Source organism: Neopelma chrysocephalum, unplaced genomic scaffold, assembly GCF_003984885.1.
Source record: "Neopelma chrysocephalum unplaced genomic scaffold, ASM398488v2 Primary Assembly neopelma1_25, whole genome shotgun sequence".
Taxonomy (NCBI): domain Eukaryota; kingdom Metazoa; phylum Chordata; class Aves; order Passeriformes; family Pipridae; genus Neopelma; species Neopelma chrysocephalum.
Genome location: NW_020897694.1, coordinates 16587917 through 16606496, shown reverse-complemented (window position 1 = coordinate 16606496; position 18580 = coordinate 16587917). Strand labels below are relative to the sequence as shown.

The following is an 18580-nucleotide window of genomic DNA, read 5'->3' as shown; positions in this document are numbered from 1 at the left end:
ATGTAATACCGGGAAAAAATATGCCTTAGAAACAAACAATATAGTTTAAAGCTATTTCAGTTAAAAAAGAAAGAATTATGTGACTATAGTGACTAACAGAACTAGAAAGTCCATATTTGTCATCTTTTTTCTATAATGATGATTTCTTTTTAGATCAAATTTTAAATACAGAATATTTTTAAAAACCACCATGATATTTGCAGTCTAAGTAATCTTCTATTTTTAACTTGTCTTTATTGATTAGAATTCCTGAGGACAATCCACAAAATTTAGGAATTTTAAAGAATTTTACATGTATTTTAGGCTGCCAAAGTAGAAATTTCAATATCCTACTCAATTTCCAGGAATATATTTATCTGGTCATTATTTTCAGGCAAGAGCCAAAATACATCTGAGATAGCATAATACATCATATTTCCATTATCCTGGTTGATTTTGACAATTTCAAACAGCTCATATTGGGAAAAAAAACCCCATCCTAATTGGTTGATTTGTTTAATAATACCAGGCTAGAATCCCAATGCCACTTGCATAAATCTTAATTGGTCCTAATTCTAATAGCGTTATTAGTTTTAGCTCCAAGGTTATATGATTTCTCAGAAAATATTTTTCCATGTAGATTACTGAATCATATCTGGATGACAAAAGTCCTTAGAAAAGTGGCCCTTCTTCAGAGTGTCATTTCTTGGATGAGGAGTTAAAAAACTGAGTGCTAAATTTCACAGATTATTTTGTGAGCATTTGAATTATTATGAGTATATGAATGTGGCTGTGGAGTTTTTTTGAAATTAATTGATAGGTAGAATGCCAGTATTTTAAAATAACTTGCTGATATGTAAATAAAAGTATTAATAAAAATGAACCCTGCTTCTTAAACCTAAGTTCATCATTGTAATGTGTTGTTGTTTTTTTTTTGATGCCTTATTCACACTGTGTGATCGTAGCCAGGTAAATAAGACAATTTACAGAGAAACTAATAAAAATTAATCAAGATGGAGGAATCTGGTCCAGCCTAAAAGGTAGTGTTTTCTAATGAGGAACAACCTTCTTTCTATACTAATCTTAAAATTAAAACAACAGCAACAATTCTTGTCTAGGCAGGCAGGTCAGTGGAAAAGTGGTATATATTCAGTAGTCAGAAATTCTTATTACTTATATTGTTCTCAAAGAAAGATTTTGGGGATCTCTTTAGAAAACACAGGCCTAAATGTGGTTTAATTTTCATTTAAAATTTATTTTTAAGACTACAAAATGAAAGGAAGGACATTTTGTGTCAACAGTGAAAACTATATCCTTTGTCAAAGCGAAGTTCTGTACAGCTCTGCAAAAAAACTCATCTGAGAAAGTTGTTTCACTGCGGAAAATGGCATCTTCATGTCACACTGTTTCTGCTGATTACCACTGATGACAAACATCAGTGAATAATTCACTTGAAAGACAGATCTTGCCAGCCTTACTGTTGACAGGAAGGTTCTACATCCAGAAGAGGCTTTGAATGCAGGCTGGTGCCCTTTTGTCTCATACAACTGGCACAACTCTTTCCTGCAGTGTGATCCAATGAAAAACATATTCAAGTTTCAGCACTTCATAAAAAAGAACTGCTACTCTCTACAGTACTGTACAAACCAGATCTTCAGCTATCAAAGCTATTTAAATATTATGTAGATATTTTAAGAAGCCAAAGTATTTTTTGCTTCATAGACTGTCAGCTGCCTTGACTGTAAATATACTCCATAAGACCTATTTCTATAGTTTGAGCCCTAGATGATTTCCAGTTGCAGTTTTAAGTATCCCTTCACCTCTATGAGCAAGAGCCTCTATGTGTGTTGAAGATCTTTTTTACTCCAAACACACAGGTTTCTATTTGTCTCTGAAACCATGAAACACTGGTATAATAAGAAAATGTTTTTAAAAGTGAGACAAAAGCAGTAGGCCTGAATTCTCTGAACTTCATTTGCAGTTGGTAGCCCTTTGTTTGTAGTTAATCAATTTATTTGATAAGCAGAGTTTTGACTGGTTATGAGTACAATAACATGAAGTGACCCAATATTAGCTTTAAAAACTGTTAATTGCATTCATAGTTGCACGTTGAACATCTGCTGTGTTTAAGACTTCTGCCATTAATACATGAAGGAGAGGACATAATTATTTTCCTTTCCTAGGCACATTTTTTTTTTTAATGTCATGCCTTCACTGAAGCTGTTTCTCTCCTTAATTGTTGCCATACCACTGCTGTATTATATTTATAAATATATTTTTATACATATATATAATTATTTTCCTGCAAGCAAGGTATGTTGCACGAATACAATTCTATGTAGGTCTTATAGGATATGTACTATAATAACCATGAATTATGATTTTGTAGCAAAGAGCCACAACTGTGTCAGGCTTTACTTTCATGAAGGCTGTATTGAACACAAGATCACTGCCCATGCACAACTTCAATAAGAACATGAAGAGGCTCCACTGCTCTCTCCCCACTTCTGTTTTGAGATGATGTCTCATTGATGTCACGTCTTCACTGACCCCATATTTAGAAAGTCCTTAACCTCACAGGACCTTGGATGATTATTGTTACTGTAAATCTCATTTCTTAGATTTATAACCTTTAGATGTTTGTAGTATAAAAGAATGCTTACTCAACATGCTACATCATCCAGGATGGGATGGATCAAAGATGTGGTGACACCATTTAGCTCTAAGTTTTCACTTCACCTCAGTTCAGAGCTTATTGAAAATGTCTGTATCTAATGCCAATGTCTGTATCTATTTAGACGGCCAATAGGAATTTAATGATGATCACTGCCTGACCATTGTGCACTGATATGGGGGTTGATTTCAATTTCAGCAACAGAAAAAGTCCCAAAACATCATTATTTGCGAACTCTCCCTCTAATTCCTAGAAGGCCCACCCTGGCTTTTAGTCTGAACGCACTCTGAACACACTCCTCTAATGCCTATAAAAGCAGTCGTATTTTAGTCACACTCACCCTGAAAAGCCCCATTGTACTGTTCAACAAAGTCCTTTTGAAAGCTATCTATGACATGGAGTTTTTATAGGCAGAAATAGAAAAGAGACCTCAGATGGCATGTAGCCAGAAAACAGAATTTCACCTTCATACATTTGTGGTCCTCTGGTATTTCTAGGCACACACTTAAGAGCTTTCCCAAGATTTACCCAACAGCATCTCTCTGATCTTCCACAGTGACCATCATTTTGTCACATTCTGGCAAGACAGGGCAATCCTTCCCATATCTGACTAAGACTATCTCTAATCTGAAGTAAGCAAAAAGGAGACCAGCATATTGTACGTTACATCGTGCACAAGAGCTCCAGCCATGGGAAGTCCATAAATCCAGTAGGACATCCAGAGGGTTTGCACAGGTCATGTACATTGACAGATGCTCCTCTGCCTCTATTCAAGGGTTTCTGACTGCAAAAAGGAGATCAGACCATTATTTTCTTTATCTAAGCAAAGAAATTTTTCTACATACTTCTGGAAATTCTTGGGGAATGTCCCAGAACCTGCTCAAAGCCATGGAGAGCAACGGTAAAACTCCTATGGTGTTCAACAGAAGTAGTGCTTGGAAAGAAAAAAGGTTGTGGCCCTTCTGGCTGCTTCACATCAAATTCCTATCAATTTTACCTAATGCCTTCATACACAGGAGGAGAACTAGATGAGATCTGGCAGAAAAGTCTCTGCAGTACATTCCCTCTGCCAAGCAGTGCCTCTGTGAAACTTGACAAATCACATCACTCGGCTGTCTGCTAATTCCCTTCTACTCTTCCTCTGCTGAGGACAGAACGACTATTTCTTCTGTTCTTCTAGTTTTTCTTGCTACATTTGCTTAGACATCCTTTCTTTAGAGCAAAAACTATTTTTGATTGGTGTTCATGTGCTCAGAAGAATATTAGATACAGTAGTTTCTGAGGAGACTGAAGGTAAGTGTCTTAACAACTCTCCAGACTACACGGACTCCATCTAGTGCCACTGGAGACACATGAAGGAGCTCTAGATGCTGTCAGATAGGACCTATCATAGATCCTTACCTTCCTTGAGTAGCAGCTGAAGATCAACTGAGACACCCTGTGGCAATTTAAATGGCACTATTTGCTTGTGAAGGGAGACAACTACATCTAATCTGAGATCATTAGTGACTACAATGCGGTGAGACGTAACTTGTGTGCTGAAAGCTACATGAAGATCTAAATTTAGATTCCTGAATCCTGACCCAAGTCTCACTGTTGGTTTATCTTCAACAGTTTGGAATTGATGTGGGGTTACAGAAGATCAATGGTCTCCAATAGGTCTTGTATCACACCTGCTAGTTTCATGTAGAAGTCGTGGACATCATTGACAGGATAATTAAGTCTGGGATATGGAATATACTTTTATTGGGACATACTCCAGACCTGTAATGTCAGCTGTGGCATGCTCCTAAGTTCATTTCCTCCAGTGCTAGAATACTTGTTAGCCAAGATTCATTGTCAATTTTTGTTGCTGTACATTTAGACTGTTGATGCAGTCCTATATGCACAATGGAAATATTGTCAAGTCATTCTCTGAGGAAAACTGCAATGTGCTATTAGAATAATTTTCTTCTTTTAAATGGGACTTTTACAGTAACCATATTATTTCCTGTAAATTATCTGCAGAGTCATATGTCTTTAGGACACATACTAGCAAAAGTCAGGATTAATGATTCCCTGATATAACATAGTTCTTATCAACAACTGAAGACAAAAACACTGACAAAAATGTATTTTCCTCACATTTCCTGCATTATATTAAATTAGAAAATCAATGTAAGTCACCATGCCTGCCTGCAGTTTGTGAATGAATAAAATGTTAACTTTTAATTTTGAAGACTACTTTTGAGCAAATATCTGTGTGAAGCCACTAAAATACCTGGATACAAAGAAAAAAAAAAACACATGCAGAGCCCTTGCCCTTACTCAGAAATAAAAACAGCCCTCTTCAATGCTTCAACTCAGTCTTCTTAAATGTGTTACAGATACTGCTGAGCACGGACCTTCTGATCTTTAATAATCCTGAATGCTGCTTTTGACCTGCAGTTGCTTAAAAAATAAATCTGGTTATGATACAGTACCTGTGTTTTCTTAACTTAGCTGCCAAAGCACTGCTTTTCTTTGTGGTCAGGCCACATTACTAAGAACATATAAGAATGAGCTTGGTCTATAGGGAAGAACTACAAGAGGAGGTAAGGCAAACAATGCAAAGAAGATTTGAGATTGCAAGAATTAAACTTTGGGATGAGTAAAGAAAGCTCTGGAAGAAAATCATAGAAGAGGTGAAGAAGAAGCAAAAGGAGGCAAATTGGGAAAAAATGGTTTTGGAGAAAATGTAAACAGAAACAGTGAAGAGGAATGACTGCAAAAGAAGAGATGATGATGAAGGGATGAAAAACATCCTCTGAGAGGAGTGTTAGTAGAGAAGAGGAGGAGGAAGAAAAAATGCCTTTATATGAGACACTGATCTTATTTGAGTAAATAGAGTTGGTTAATGCTTTTCTGTTGCGGTTTGAGCCCCCCCCCCCCCGGGGGGGCTGGAAGTTGTTGGTTGAATCTCTAACTTCTGCACCCTTTTCAGACCACAGTTTGGTTAACCTAGCACTATTTTTGCTTTGACTAAGAGAATACCAACAAATCTTGTTGATTTAGATATTACTAGATAATGCTTAAGTAAGCTACTTTTTCTTAAAAGAAAGCTATGTAAAGCTTGACAACTTTAAGATTACATAGATGTAGAAAAACAGTATGTATAAAACTATTTCTGCCTCTGTTCTTTAAGATCATAAACAGTAATTAAATGGATTAAGAGGAAGCCATAATATCTGTGTGTGGGACGAGAGCAGAAGTGGCAAATTGCCAGCAGAAATCTAGACCTTTGGAGTACTCAATATGTGAGTAAGAGTTTCCTCAGCATGAGCCTTTTATTAGCCAACATTTCAGAGTATTATCCAAATTCCTGGCCTCTGTTTTGGCTCATGTGTAACAACGCTGTGCCCCTGGAGGTGAGGCGTGTCAGGAGACAAGAGCCTGAACTACAAATGTGCTGTGAATATTGCAGCCTCCACTGAGCCTGCAGGTAAGATACTTAAAATCACCACTAAATGCATGAAATGACTTAGCTATATGGCCAATTTTAACATGCTTTAGCCTGGCAGTTAAACATCTAAGCCTAACCATTATGGTCCAATATGTATAATATTGTCAAGTTGTCTACCTGCCACAGATTTTAACATACTTTTCTAAGCACTTTGATGATTTGAGTGCTGTAAGGAGATGACTGCAGAATCAGAGCTCTCACACCAAGCACTGGAAAGGCAGTGCACACACAAAAGCAAACTCAGCTCAAATACTGATGCAACTGCACATAGACGAATGCACTGGACATACATAGCATCTCCCATGCAGCGGTGTCTCCATTGCTGAATCATTAGTGTCTCTGTCCTAGTGCATGGAGATCGGTCTGACGCTGCTGTTGTTACCTTTCACATGTAATTTAATGCTAACACTGGTTTTGCTAAATATTAATTGGAAAAATATGTAGTTTGAATGAATATGGAAAAATCAGATTTGTACTACACATAGTATAGTACAAAGATTTCAGACATACGCGCAGCAGAGTTAACCAGGCTCTGACGATTTTTTTTATACATCTGTAACATTGCTAATAGCAAAAGGAAGCCCCAGACTCACTCCTTTGTGGAAAGGAAATCAGTTGAGAACCTGTTCCTAGTGTAAGTCTGGTGCACTAATTGTGAATCATTTTGAGAAGCTGCTCCTTGACAGCTTCATGCTGGGAAGTCTAAATTACTCTGTCCCACTTTTCTCAGAGGGAGAGAATCATTTGTGTAGGTCTTTCTACAGCTTGAATCCCAGCCTCCACAAAACAAAATGTGCTAAGTAAGGCAGCAGCATTTAGGAGCCTAACGAATGTGCATACACAAGTACTTGTAAACTGGCACTGGTAAGGAAGAGCGCATTATTCAATGTATCCTCTTTGAAAAAAAATCAATAAAATTCATATACGGTATGCTCATTGTAAAACGACATGTGCTGCATTTAATACTCACTGACGTGACACTTAACAAACAGTCTTGAACTGAGCTCTATTTGCATTTGATTTCTGTCACAGCTTGACAAAAAAGTCTGTTGCTTTCATCTGCTTTTTCTTTTTAACACTTCTAACCAAAGATGCACAGGTGTACCTTGCAGGCAGAATAAAAAGCAAAGTGCCCTTAAAGGGTCTCAAACCTCTTTCCCCATGTGTTTATAATGTACTGTAATGTTCAATCACTTGCGCAGCCAGCAGTAATAATAAAGGATAATTTTAAGAGCTATTGAATATTTTTTGAATTTTAATTAGATATATGTAGACAAAAGAGCAGGAAACACAGAATTGTCCCAACCTGGAACGAGGGAGCAGACTTTTAGTAGAAGTCCACAGGACACTGCAGTGGGAGCAAAAAAGGATCACACAACAAGAATAGAAGAAAATCTAAAAGACTAAAAGACCCAGACTGTAACAGGAGATTTGAGATAATCTGAACTCATGCTGTGACCAATCCCACATATCTCAGACATAAAAATAGGAGGTTTTCCCACATAGTGATGCCTTTTACAGATCTGCAGCAGATCCACACTGGGTGAGAGGGTACACTTCTAATAGACTCTAACATGTCTGTGCAAATAAGATCAAAGGTTTGACCTTTAGGTTTTGTGTTTTATCTTCAACATGTGAATATTTCCATAATTCTGGTGACTTAGAAAAAATGTGAAATGTTTAAAGCCCCTGCATTAATTTCTCCCATGCCAAAGTTCAGTCAATACTACAATAGTAGCACAATTGCATACAAACTAAATATGAGCAAGCAATGAATGGTTCAAAGGGTTGGACTTGATTATCTCGGAGGTCCCTTCCAACCCAGCTGATTCTATGATTCCATGGTTCTATGAAATGTTGACAAGGTTTCAACAGCCACTTCCTCTTGCTTGAGGAACTTCCTCTTGCTGCCTCAGAACTTTGATTCTTGCTGGTTTTATCCACCTCCTGGGTGCCCTTCCATGTGCTGACTTGCCAGAGTTCGGGCAAAACTACCCAGGGATTGCGAGGTTTTGGAACTGGATCAGAAATACTGCTAATGTTCCATAAATTAATCTTAAGTACTTCAGTGTAAAAAGTACCTGAACAGCAATGCCTAACTTTTTTACTCAGGTGAATTGATCCAATGTGGGAATTCAATGTATGTAGGAATATTATCTTTGCCTGCTTAGCTGTCAGAGATACCATCACTTTGGTTGAAGTGTGTGACCTTATCCTTTTTCCTCTTTTGCTGAGCAGAAGCCCTACCATTTCCTTAGGATGTGAATGATTCAGGTGGTCTCTGATGACTCAAAAAACCTACTAGTCACATTTAATTTATCTCCAAACTCACTTCAGGAACACTTTAATTGAAAGCTCAGTAAAAAGACGAGTGAGAGGTAAAAACAATGCTCTCCCTATGACAACATTATTACTATGACAGTTACTCAGAAAGCAAAGTCCTGATCTCCAGATATTGCTCACTTTGATGGGGTTTCCATTCATTGCTCCAAATGCCCAGAAAACCACTCCCGTCAGGCTACAATATATGTCCAAAAATTGCCCTCTCCTCTGGACTGCAGCATCAGCGCTGCTCAAACCTCCAGTCTCTCTGGTTAGGCAGGCCACCATTTCCTCCTCCTTTTCCCAATATCTTTCCTTAGGATCCGGAAATGTCATAGAAGTGATTGATGCAGCCCTGAGTCAGATAGTAAATTCCAAGACAGAATAACTGGGAGGGGAGGATACAGGACATAATCAGAGAAAGAAAAGCTGTGAGTTCAAATACTTTTTGGCAGTTCTTGGAACTACCAATCTCTGAATTAGCTTCCTGCACTAGGATGATAATCTGTCAGTTATAAGAAAAGTTAAGAGAGAGAGAGAGAGAGAGAGAGAATGAGAAGGATCCATCTTTTCTCCATGGAAAAGAAAAAGAGAAGGCTCTGGGAGGAACTTAATCACAGTACACCAGTACTTAAAGGATGGTTACAAAGAAGACAGTGTCTCTTCACAAGGAGCCACATGGAGAAGACAAGTGGCAGTGGATACAAGTTGCATCAGTAGAGGTTTCATCTTGACGTAAGAAAGAAATGTTTACAATGAAACCAGTCAGTCACTGGAATAATCTCTGCAGGGATGTGATGGAGTCTTCATCACTGGAGATTTTCAAGATGCAATGGGATAGGTTGCTAGACAACATCAACTAGGGTCCCTTTCCCATGAAAATTTGGACCAGATTATCTTTGTAGGTCCCTTAGAAACTGGGATGTTCTGTGATTCTATGATTGTTTACGTGTCCTGTGTAAAAACTCTGGGCATGACCACTGGATTTAGTTATCTGGCTCCTGATTTGGGTCACACATGAGATGAAATGTGATTTTTCATTCTAAATAGCATGGTAGCAGTCAGAAGAGGGACTCTTGAAGACAGGAAAAATAGTCAGTAAAAAAGTAAGGAATCTGGAAAGCCAGTTGGCATTTGGGATTTTTGGACCATATATTTGACCTCCAGTCCTTCTCTGAATGAGGTTTTGTCTATTTGAGATAGATGGTTACCTTAAAATACCACTCCCCAGCCCACCTGTTAAAACCTCTTAAACAGTATATGGTGGGTACTTCTCAGTCCCAATTCCTAGTTTTGCCAGTGGAGATGTTTCCGGAATAGAGACTGCAGAGTCAGTATGCTAATTTGAAGGGCTGGAAAAGAGTATTCGTTTTAACAGAAACTCGTTCCATTTCGTTACAGAAAATGAGACTCCATATGTACAGTAACTGAATTATTAAGTGGACAGATTATATGCCTGAGGACATATTTATTTGGCCTACAAAAAAATCTGTGCATTGTGTTGCAGTAGTTGAGTTCTGGCTAATATAAACACATGCCACACATTCCCCACTCTTTCCTTTAGCTTGGATTTTGATGTTTATTGCTTTAAACATAAGCATTCAGAAAACAGACACATGCTGTAGAGATTCATGAAAACACTTGGAAGATTTTTGCTGCCCAGTTTATCTAATCAGAGAACAGGGCTCATGTTTGACGTGCCTCCTGGGCTCTGGTTCCCCCGTAAATTCATGAATTTAAACATGTGGCCATACCAGCTGGGGACAGTGGAACTAGCAACAGACATTAAGGTGGGCACAGGTTTTAATTCATTGAGGAATTAAGTCCCCAGCTATCAGATGAGTGCTTCAAATTCTGCAGCTTTCTGAATTCACACATTTTACCTTCTAAACATTCATGTATAAAATAACTTTTTACAGCCTGTGTTAATTTCAAATTATGAATATCAAAAGTAGAAAAACGCCTCTGTAATTTATGTAATATTTATTTAAACCATTAAAAGAGAATTTGCTAACAGCAAGAAAAGCTAACAGATATTACTACTCAAGGGTTTTTAGCAGATATGAAGCCTTCTTCATAAAAGAGTTATGGAAGACATTCAGAATTTGTAATTATCGAGTTTCAGTTTTAAATTCTTCTGCTTCTTTTATGTACAGATATAGCAATTTGCTGGTCCGAGCTGAAATGTGTTTTCATTGTAAGGTTTCAGTGAAAAAAAACTTTGTCTGTTTCTTAATTAGAGATAAGATTTCCCTTATTCTGCAAGTTTTCTCTATAGCAGGAATGTAATTTTTATCCAGCCTGTTTCTTGTCTTTGTTTCCCCCAGTTTATCTTGAGTTTTCAAAGGCAATCTTAATATATTTTTATTAATTTTATTTGATTTAACCAACACCCTGCAAAAAAAAAAAGGAAGAATAAAAGAATGAAATAGCTGCAAATCTAAAGACCCTATTGAAAACTTGCTTTCTAGAAACTTTGTGTTGATCAGGAACATTAGAGTGTTGCAATTGGGTTAAATTGCATAAAGATAAAAGTTTAGAACAATTCCGTGTTTTTTTAAAAGGACCTAAACCAATTAGCATCCACAAAGGGTAACCTGTCTCCGGGATCTGAATGCATCTAGGTCACCTTTGGGAATATATACTGCACAAATATTACCTGCAAATTCATATTTTGTGAAAACATAATAACTTTCAGATGAGAGAACTTGAGTGTAGTCTGTTGACATTTTGCTGTTTATCTCTCTAGATGCTTGTGGCCAACCAAGGTACCTGTTATGTATATATATGTTTGTATATAAAAATATGTACGCACCCCTTATCTCCCCCAATGCATGCATGTGTTTATGGGTATGTAGACTGAGACATATCACTGATTCAGACTGGCATGTGGATCTGACATCACCATGCCCTGAGCGCTCTCCAGCTCCCAGCTGGTGTTCATTCGTCCTGAGCCCTGACCATATGTCAGGGTAATATTGAGGCATACACTCTCCTTCTCCTTGCCCTCTATGCCTCAGTTGCTGCAGGAGGCGGCCACAGGGCCATCTCCCTGTCTGGGAGCTTGTGTGATGTGGGACCTGCATGTCAGATGTAGACACTGGAATACAGGGGTTGCATCTGTGCTGTTAAAGAGAAGAGGGAGGGCACATGGGCAATCTCAAGACCAGGACCCCTGCCACTGCTTAGTTTTAGTTTTCTCCCAGACTCTTAGTCCTTAGGGTTAAGACCATAGCCAATCTGAAACCACTGTGTCCCAATGTGATCCAAAGATCAGTACCTAGTCTGTTCTTATTCAGCAGTGCAGACATACTCATTAGTCAGGCAGGAGTAGAGGAGCTCAGAGAGCTAGAAGTTATGGTGATCACAGGATCCAGTGAGCCACAGGTGGGGACATATCAGGGTTGCCTTGGAAGCAGGAGCAACAAGCTTTTGAGGGTTCTGGGAGAGGCATATGGTCACAATGAAGCACTGAGGAAGCAGAAAGGGAGGAAAGGTCAGGAACATGCTACTGGGTTCATGGCTCAAGGAGAATAGGAAGGGCAAGAGGAAGAGAGAAAGGTAAGAGCCCTGGTTGCAGGAACATTTGAAGCAAAAGGAACTTGAAACTTTGAGGACCAAGTCTGACTACTCCCTTACAGCAATGGCTATTTATTAGAATACATATAGCAATGAATATTTATTAGAAAGGAGAATTTTCAAAAGGTTAGTGCATATGAAAAATTCTGCCAATGCAGCCTAAGAATTGTTTTTAATAACAGGGCTGGAAGTGGCTGAAATAAATAGAGTGTGTTGGATATCCAGTCTGTAAAGCAGTCAATATGATGAAAAAAGAAGTTCAGTCACAGAATCACAGAATCAACCTAGTTGGAAAAGACCTCTGAGATCATCAAGTCCAACTCATGACCCAACACCACCCTGTCAACTAGACCATGGCATTAAGTGCCACATCCTGTCTCTTCTTAAATACCTCCAGGGATGGTGACTCCACCACCTCCCCGGGCAGCCCATTCCAACATCTGATCACTCTCTCTGTAAGGAATTTCTTTCTAATGTCTAACCTAAACCTCCCCTGGCACAGCTTAAGATCGTTCCCTCTTGTCCTACTTCTGGTTGCCTGGGAGAAGAGATCGCCTCCCACCTTGATCCAACCTCCTTTCCAGTAGTTGTGGAGAGTGATGAGGTCTCTCCTGAGCCTCCTCTTCTCCAGGCTAAACAGCCCCAGCTCCCTCAGCTGCTCTTCATAGGGCCTGTGCTCCAGTCCCTTCACCAAGAGTGCCAGACTTTAGAACAAGAGCTGCTATGGCCTGTCTCCAGCCCTATATACCTGTAATTATCCAGCTACCTTGCAGCCTTAAAATACAAACTGAAAGGTCTACTTCCTGATGCAATGCACCTGATCTTTTTCTTTCTTCATTTATCCTACTTGTCAGAAGCAAACAAAATTACTGTAACTGCTAGATCAAAACTGAATAGCAGAACTAACCTTCTCTGCTGATGAAGGCTGAATTAGTAAAATAGCTTGATTGACGAGAGAGTTCTGTGGATACCTTCCATTTTTGAAAATGGACTTTGATTAAAAAAATGGTTTGTTTTGATTCCACTCTTACTGAAATTATTTTTTTGGATTATTTTAGTCCCATTTTTGTCTCAGTTTAATCAATAGCTTTCCAATATTTGTGCAAATTTTCCAGTTTGCTTCCAAAGTGGCTGAACAGGTTGGTTTTTCTGCACTTGAAATAGGAGATTTCAATGGTTTTAACTGTACAGTGCTAAGCACAAAAAAATTTTTTTCTTTTGGCTAATGAAATCAAAAGCAAAAAACTACATAAGAAGGTGATCTTTAAAATATATTTAGAGAAAGGTGTTTTTTGAATCAATCCTTAAATCCAGAAGGGTTTGAATGAAATCATGGCCCATTGATCTCATCAGTTTTGGAAGATTTTAGTGGGCCATTTTGGCATTCAAAACCAAAACCAAACTCCTAAATATTCTAGGACAAATACATAATAGTTCACTACAACCAGAGCACCTGATCAGTAGTTCTGCTTTGAGTAAGAGACTGGACTAGATGCCTCTTCCTTTCCAGGCTAAAATTTTATTTCAGTCTGTGAGTTTATCTACATATTTCACTCTTCTCCTCTAAATGTAAAAGACTGAGCAAGACAAGTAGTGGCAACAAATGTCAAAGATATGAAAGAAAACTGACAGCTGATCATGCAAAAGAGACCTATTACTTTTCATCTATCTCTCTCTTAGCTTTAGGGAATGGGGAGGGATAACTGACTCATATATCATTAAAAAGTCCTTATATGGAGAAAATATGTTCAAAATTAAAATCTATAATATTGTGCATTGTATTAAGATGTCTGCATAATTAGACTGTATTTTGCAGGATACGTTTTTCATTTAAAAGCCTGGTCTGGGATACATTCATATGTAATTTCAAAGAGGCAATTAGTATCAACAGAATGAATTAGTTCCTAAGCCAATAATCATTACAAATTCCAAGAGATATTTTTAGATATTATAGCCTGCACACACACTTCATATTATGGTAGCACACAGGAGGGTACGAACATCCCTGGATTTCTCTTTTATCTATATACTTTACCTATGTACATTATCTATATTCATATATGTATATTCTAGTTCTCACTGCAACTAAAGAAGGTCTTGGAATTCACCTTAAGGGTACCTGAGTCTAACTGCATCTGGATAAGAACATATAACTCATAAAAGTTCAGGATAACAACTCGCTCAAATAAAGCATGAAATAATTCACAGAATGCAGGACCAAACTGAAAGCTTACTGTTTTAGTTGAATTTCATTCCAAGCCCACGCAGCACATGAGCATCCTTATGCAAAGACACTCAGACACAAATTCATTCTGTTGAAAAGTGATTACTTGAGGTGTCAAAGGCAAATAGTCACCCCAGAGTTCATTTGTAGTCAATAGTGAAGGAACTATAACTGCAGCTTGCCTCATCACCACTTGAGAAACCTGTCAATTACGAGGAGTAAAGAATGGTCATGTTTTTAATTTTACTGCTTCACTTCAGGTTTCAGTAAATGGCCTCTTTAATATTCCATAAATCTACATAAAATGTGCAGGTATTTTCTATTCAAAACACAGAAGCTGAGGTTAACGAGGCTGCAGAATACTTATATGATGCATTCTCATATATTTCTAAATACTCCATATTGAGAGACCAGCTTGTGACTTGCACAGGGTTGTTTTAATTTTCACAAATAGTTCTGATTATACCTTACATAGTCAGCATTATCAAATATAGTAATGAAATTTACCTCAGTATTTAACATGACTCATTCCCTCAACAAATTTTGTGTGAGAAAATATATTATTATACTCATTGTACAAAGAAGAAATGCTTCAATTCTGGAAGAAGAAATAACACAGGGCACTGAACTTGTGTTGTTAACCCAAGTGACTCTTTACATCACCTTCCCTGTATGCTAACAGAAAGAAATTTGTTTAATTTTATGCATTAGTATATGCCATCGTCAATCTTACTTTCCTCTAAAAGTCAAATCTTCTACTTGTTACATCACAGGTGATTGCTATGGGAATTACTATGATGAAAATAATTTAGGGTGAAAGGCAGATGAATTCTTAAGAAGTAACTATACTTTCATGCAACAGTAATATTGTCATGTCCCTAATGATAAAAATGATAGAAGAAAAACCAAAAGATACATGACACCCAGACAAAGTGTTTTTAACTAGAACATTTTTCAAAGTTTTCCAGATGACATCAATTGCTTTTTAAGCAAATTGTTTTGTACAGAACTCTAGTGGGAGAATTACAAAACTCCCCTCTTCAGCCTACAATTAGATTAATCAGGTAACTGAGGGCTTGAATCTGTGCACATTCTTATTCAACAAGAATATCATTCCTCATCAGTTTTCTGCAAGAAAAAAGCTGCATGAATGTGATTTGTACACAAACACTTATGTTGTAGTTGCTCCTTACTGCCAAATTCTCTCTTTTCTGAAGAGTAATATTTTATCTCCTTGTCTTGAAAAAAAAGAAATACCTCTTAATAAATTTTAAAAAAATTAAAAATAAGTTTAAAAAAAAGTGTTTGTGGCGAAAGGTATTGGTATAGGAAATTGAAAGCCAGTTAATCAGATTATCTGGACATTTCCCTGATACACTGATAACTTTGTATAAAAAAGTTATAACTTTGCGGTAGTTTAATTTACATGGAAAGTAATGATGATGGTGTTTTTGTATCTAACATATAGTTCTGTTGTCATGATGGGTTTTTCCTTGTTTATATAACTTTGAGTAAAAATAGCTACAATTTAAGGATATGTGTTAGGTCATCTACAGTCTTCCTCTTACAATGACAAAATTAGACACAGTACTATCTGACTAACAGAGATAGAACTTGGAATAAATGAGAATGAACTGACAACTTCCCTGTCTTTGTGCCTTACAGCCATTGGGAACTTGAGGCTCCCACACACGTCAGAAGTGGGTCAGAAGTGGACCCATACCAGGTGAAGATGTGCTGTGGTGGTGATTACAGCTCTTGCTGCTCTTCTGTCTTGCCATCTCCTTTTCCCTGACTCTCAGAAAGAATAATAAACAACAACCACAAAGAGGGAAGTTTTTGAACGTTTCTTTAAAGCAATGGCACCGTTCTCCCTTAGAAGGAGGAAGCGTTCCTCCTGGATTTGTCACATCTTTAACAGGGGTAATGTCCCTTTTCTAGACATTTCTAGTTGGGAGGTATGTTTTAATGTAACAAATTGAGCATACACTCAGAGCTCAGTGCATATAGGATACTTCTGGTCTAAACAGCAGTTATGTATGCTGAAAGGGGATTGCAATCACAGTTTTGCACTTAGATATCTTGGGCCTGCCTATATCCATGTCTGGGTCTAGATGCTTTATAAACTCTTGATATTAGAAGGAAATTTGGCACCTGTTGAAAAAACTGAGAGTATTTTAGCCACCTTAAACTGGGCTGTAATAGCACCCTTCAAATTCAGTGGATGGGGAGGAGGAAGAGGCTTTGCATATTATAATCCTGTACACTAACTGGCACAACTGGTTTTTATTCCGACTGTGAACTCTAAGCAGGGCTGGAATACAAATAACAATAGTAGTGAAAAAGTTAAGTGAGAATTATCAAATAATTTAATGATTGTATCAGGCTCTTACATTTATAATGGTTTGTATTGTGTCTATGAAATTAGGGTAAAATAAATCAATCTGGTGCATACCACCTAGTCTTTCTGCGAGAATAGGGGATTACTTCTGAAATTATTATGCTATAAAAATGCTATATAACCTCAGGAGAAGGTTTCATTGATAGTGCTTAGTATTATCAGTATTATCAACTCACGCTTCTTCAGTCGCAGGAGTTACACAGTTAATCTCTTTCAAATTACATGAAATACGTGAGGAATAACTCATTCTAAAAAATGAACTGAGCTGATTTGAATCTGCAGGGTAGATGTCTTCCTCATTTTTTACTAGTCAATTCTTTGATAACTGCTTAGGCAATCAGGAACTCTCTTACCTGCCTAGTTCATATTGCCATTTGTTACCCCTCCTTTACCTTTAACGAATCCATATATTGATTCCTAAACTACTGGAGATGATTGATCTTATATATTTTTACATCAATAAAACAGCCAGATCTAAGTTTGCCAATGGAGACAGAAACAGATACGCTAAGCATAGAGAAGTTTAACTTTTAAGGCAGTCTTGCATTTCTTCCATACTCTAGCAACTGTAAAAACTGGGTTAGTGGATAAATAGCATTTGCTTCTTTTATTTCCACTTGCATCTCCTGTAAAATATAACCCAGCAGGCACACTCTTTAAATACTTTCTAGATAGGGTGTCTTAAGAAACACAGATGGAAGACTGCTCAGTCTGTGAGCTCTACTAGGCATAAAATGTGGAAAAAACACGAGGGTTTTGAGTGACTTTACTCTGAGCAATGGTGGAAGAAAGAAGATTAGAAAGAGGTTCACAGAGCTTCATAGTGAAAACCTTGTTCTCTAGAAGACTTTAAAAACTAGAAAGTGCAATGATGAGTCAGAGGGTCTAAGTTTTGGTGTGTCAAGCTCTATTTCCTATTTCGTACCGGTTTATTAGCATAAACAGGAAGTTTAGGATGCTATGTTGGTTTTTAGAATGCCATGTTGCATATGTACATATTAGCACATAATTCTCGGTCACACAACCTCAAGACTATACATGACTTTTAGCCTAATTAACTAGTCTTAAGAATTCTCATATGTGCGGTCTTCCTTTGGATATAAAAAATGGACCAGGATCTAGATGAGTCTTCTGTTCTTGAGTTTTGATGTTTCCTCTTCTGTGCCTATTAGACAGCTGTCAGTAGAAATGGTTTTGATATTTGTATTACTTTTTGGAATTTCTTTAGCTCTGCTTTTGAGAAAACTCATGAAATTTAAGTGAATCTGTGGAAGCATACATTATAAAGAAGTAAAGTATAAAAAGGCATGTCTGGAGTTCTAGGCTAAGCTAATTTCATTCAAATCACACAGACCATGAATTAGTATCAGCATATGCTCCATATACATGATATAGAATATGATGAATTTTCTATGTCACAAACTTCCAACTAATTCAGCTGCATCAATATATCTCTACAATAAAATGAATAATAAACAGCATACACAAATTTAGGATTTAATAACCTTAAATTAATATATTAATTAATTATTCAGGTCTCTTTAAAATCAGAATTATATTTTAAATATAATGGGTGGGGGGTTATTTGTTTTGGTTTGGTTTAGTTTGGTTTAGGTTTTTTTCCTTTTTTTTTCCTGTTGCTCTTTCAGATGCAGGATAAAACACAACATCTCCTTGGGCAGAAGGCTGGAAACTGATTGTAGGAAAACAAAAATATAAGTAATCTAAAACTGATTTCAGAGTGAAAACCAGTAATAACTCTCGCTGTGAAAACAACACATTTCTCCCTTAACAATGCTAAGTGGTCTTTAACAATTCCTGCTGAGCAAGAAACCAATGATGTATTTTGATTTCCCCATATTTCCTTAACTGATTGGATAGATACATCTCTATTTGCTGTATGAGGTTGTTCTTTAATTT

General features: G+C 37.3%; 1 long non-coding RNA gene across 1 annotated transcript; it reads left to right on the top strand.

Annotated features, from left to right (window-relative positions):
* The first annotated feature begins 6037 nt into the window (after positions 1-6037).
* Positions 6038-16034, top strand: LOC113963752. Its single transcript, XR_003532929.1, has 3 exons — positions 6038-6113; positions 15033-15098; positions 15925-16034. It is a non-coding gene; the product is annotated as an uncharacterized LOC113963752 (long non-coding RNA).
* The last annotated feature ends 2546 nt before the right edge of the window (positions 16035-18580 follow it).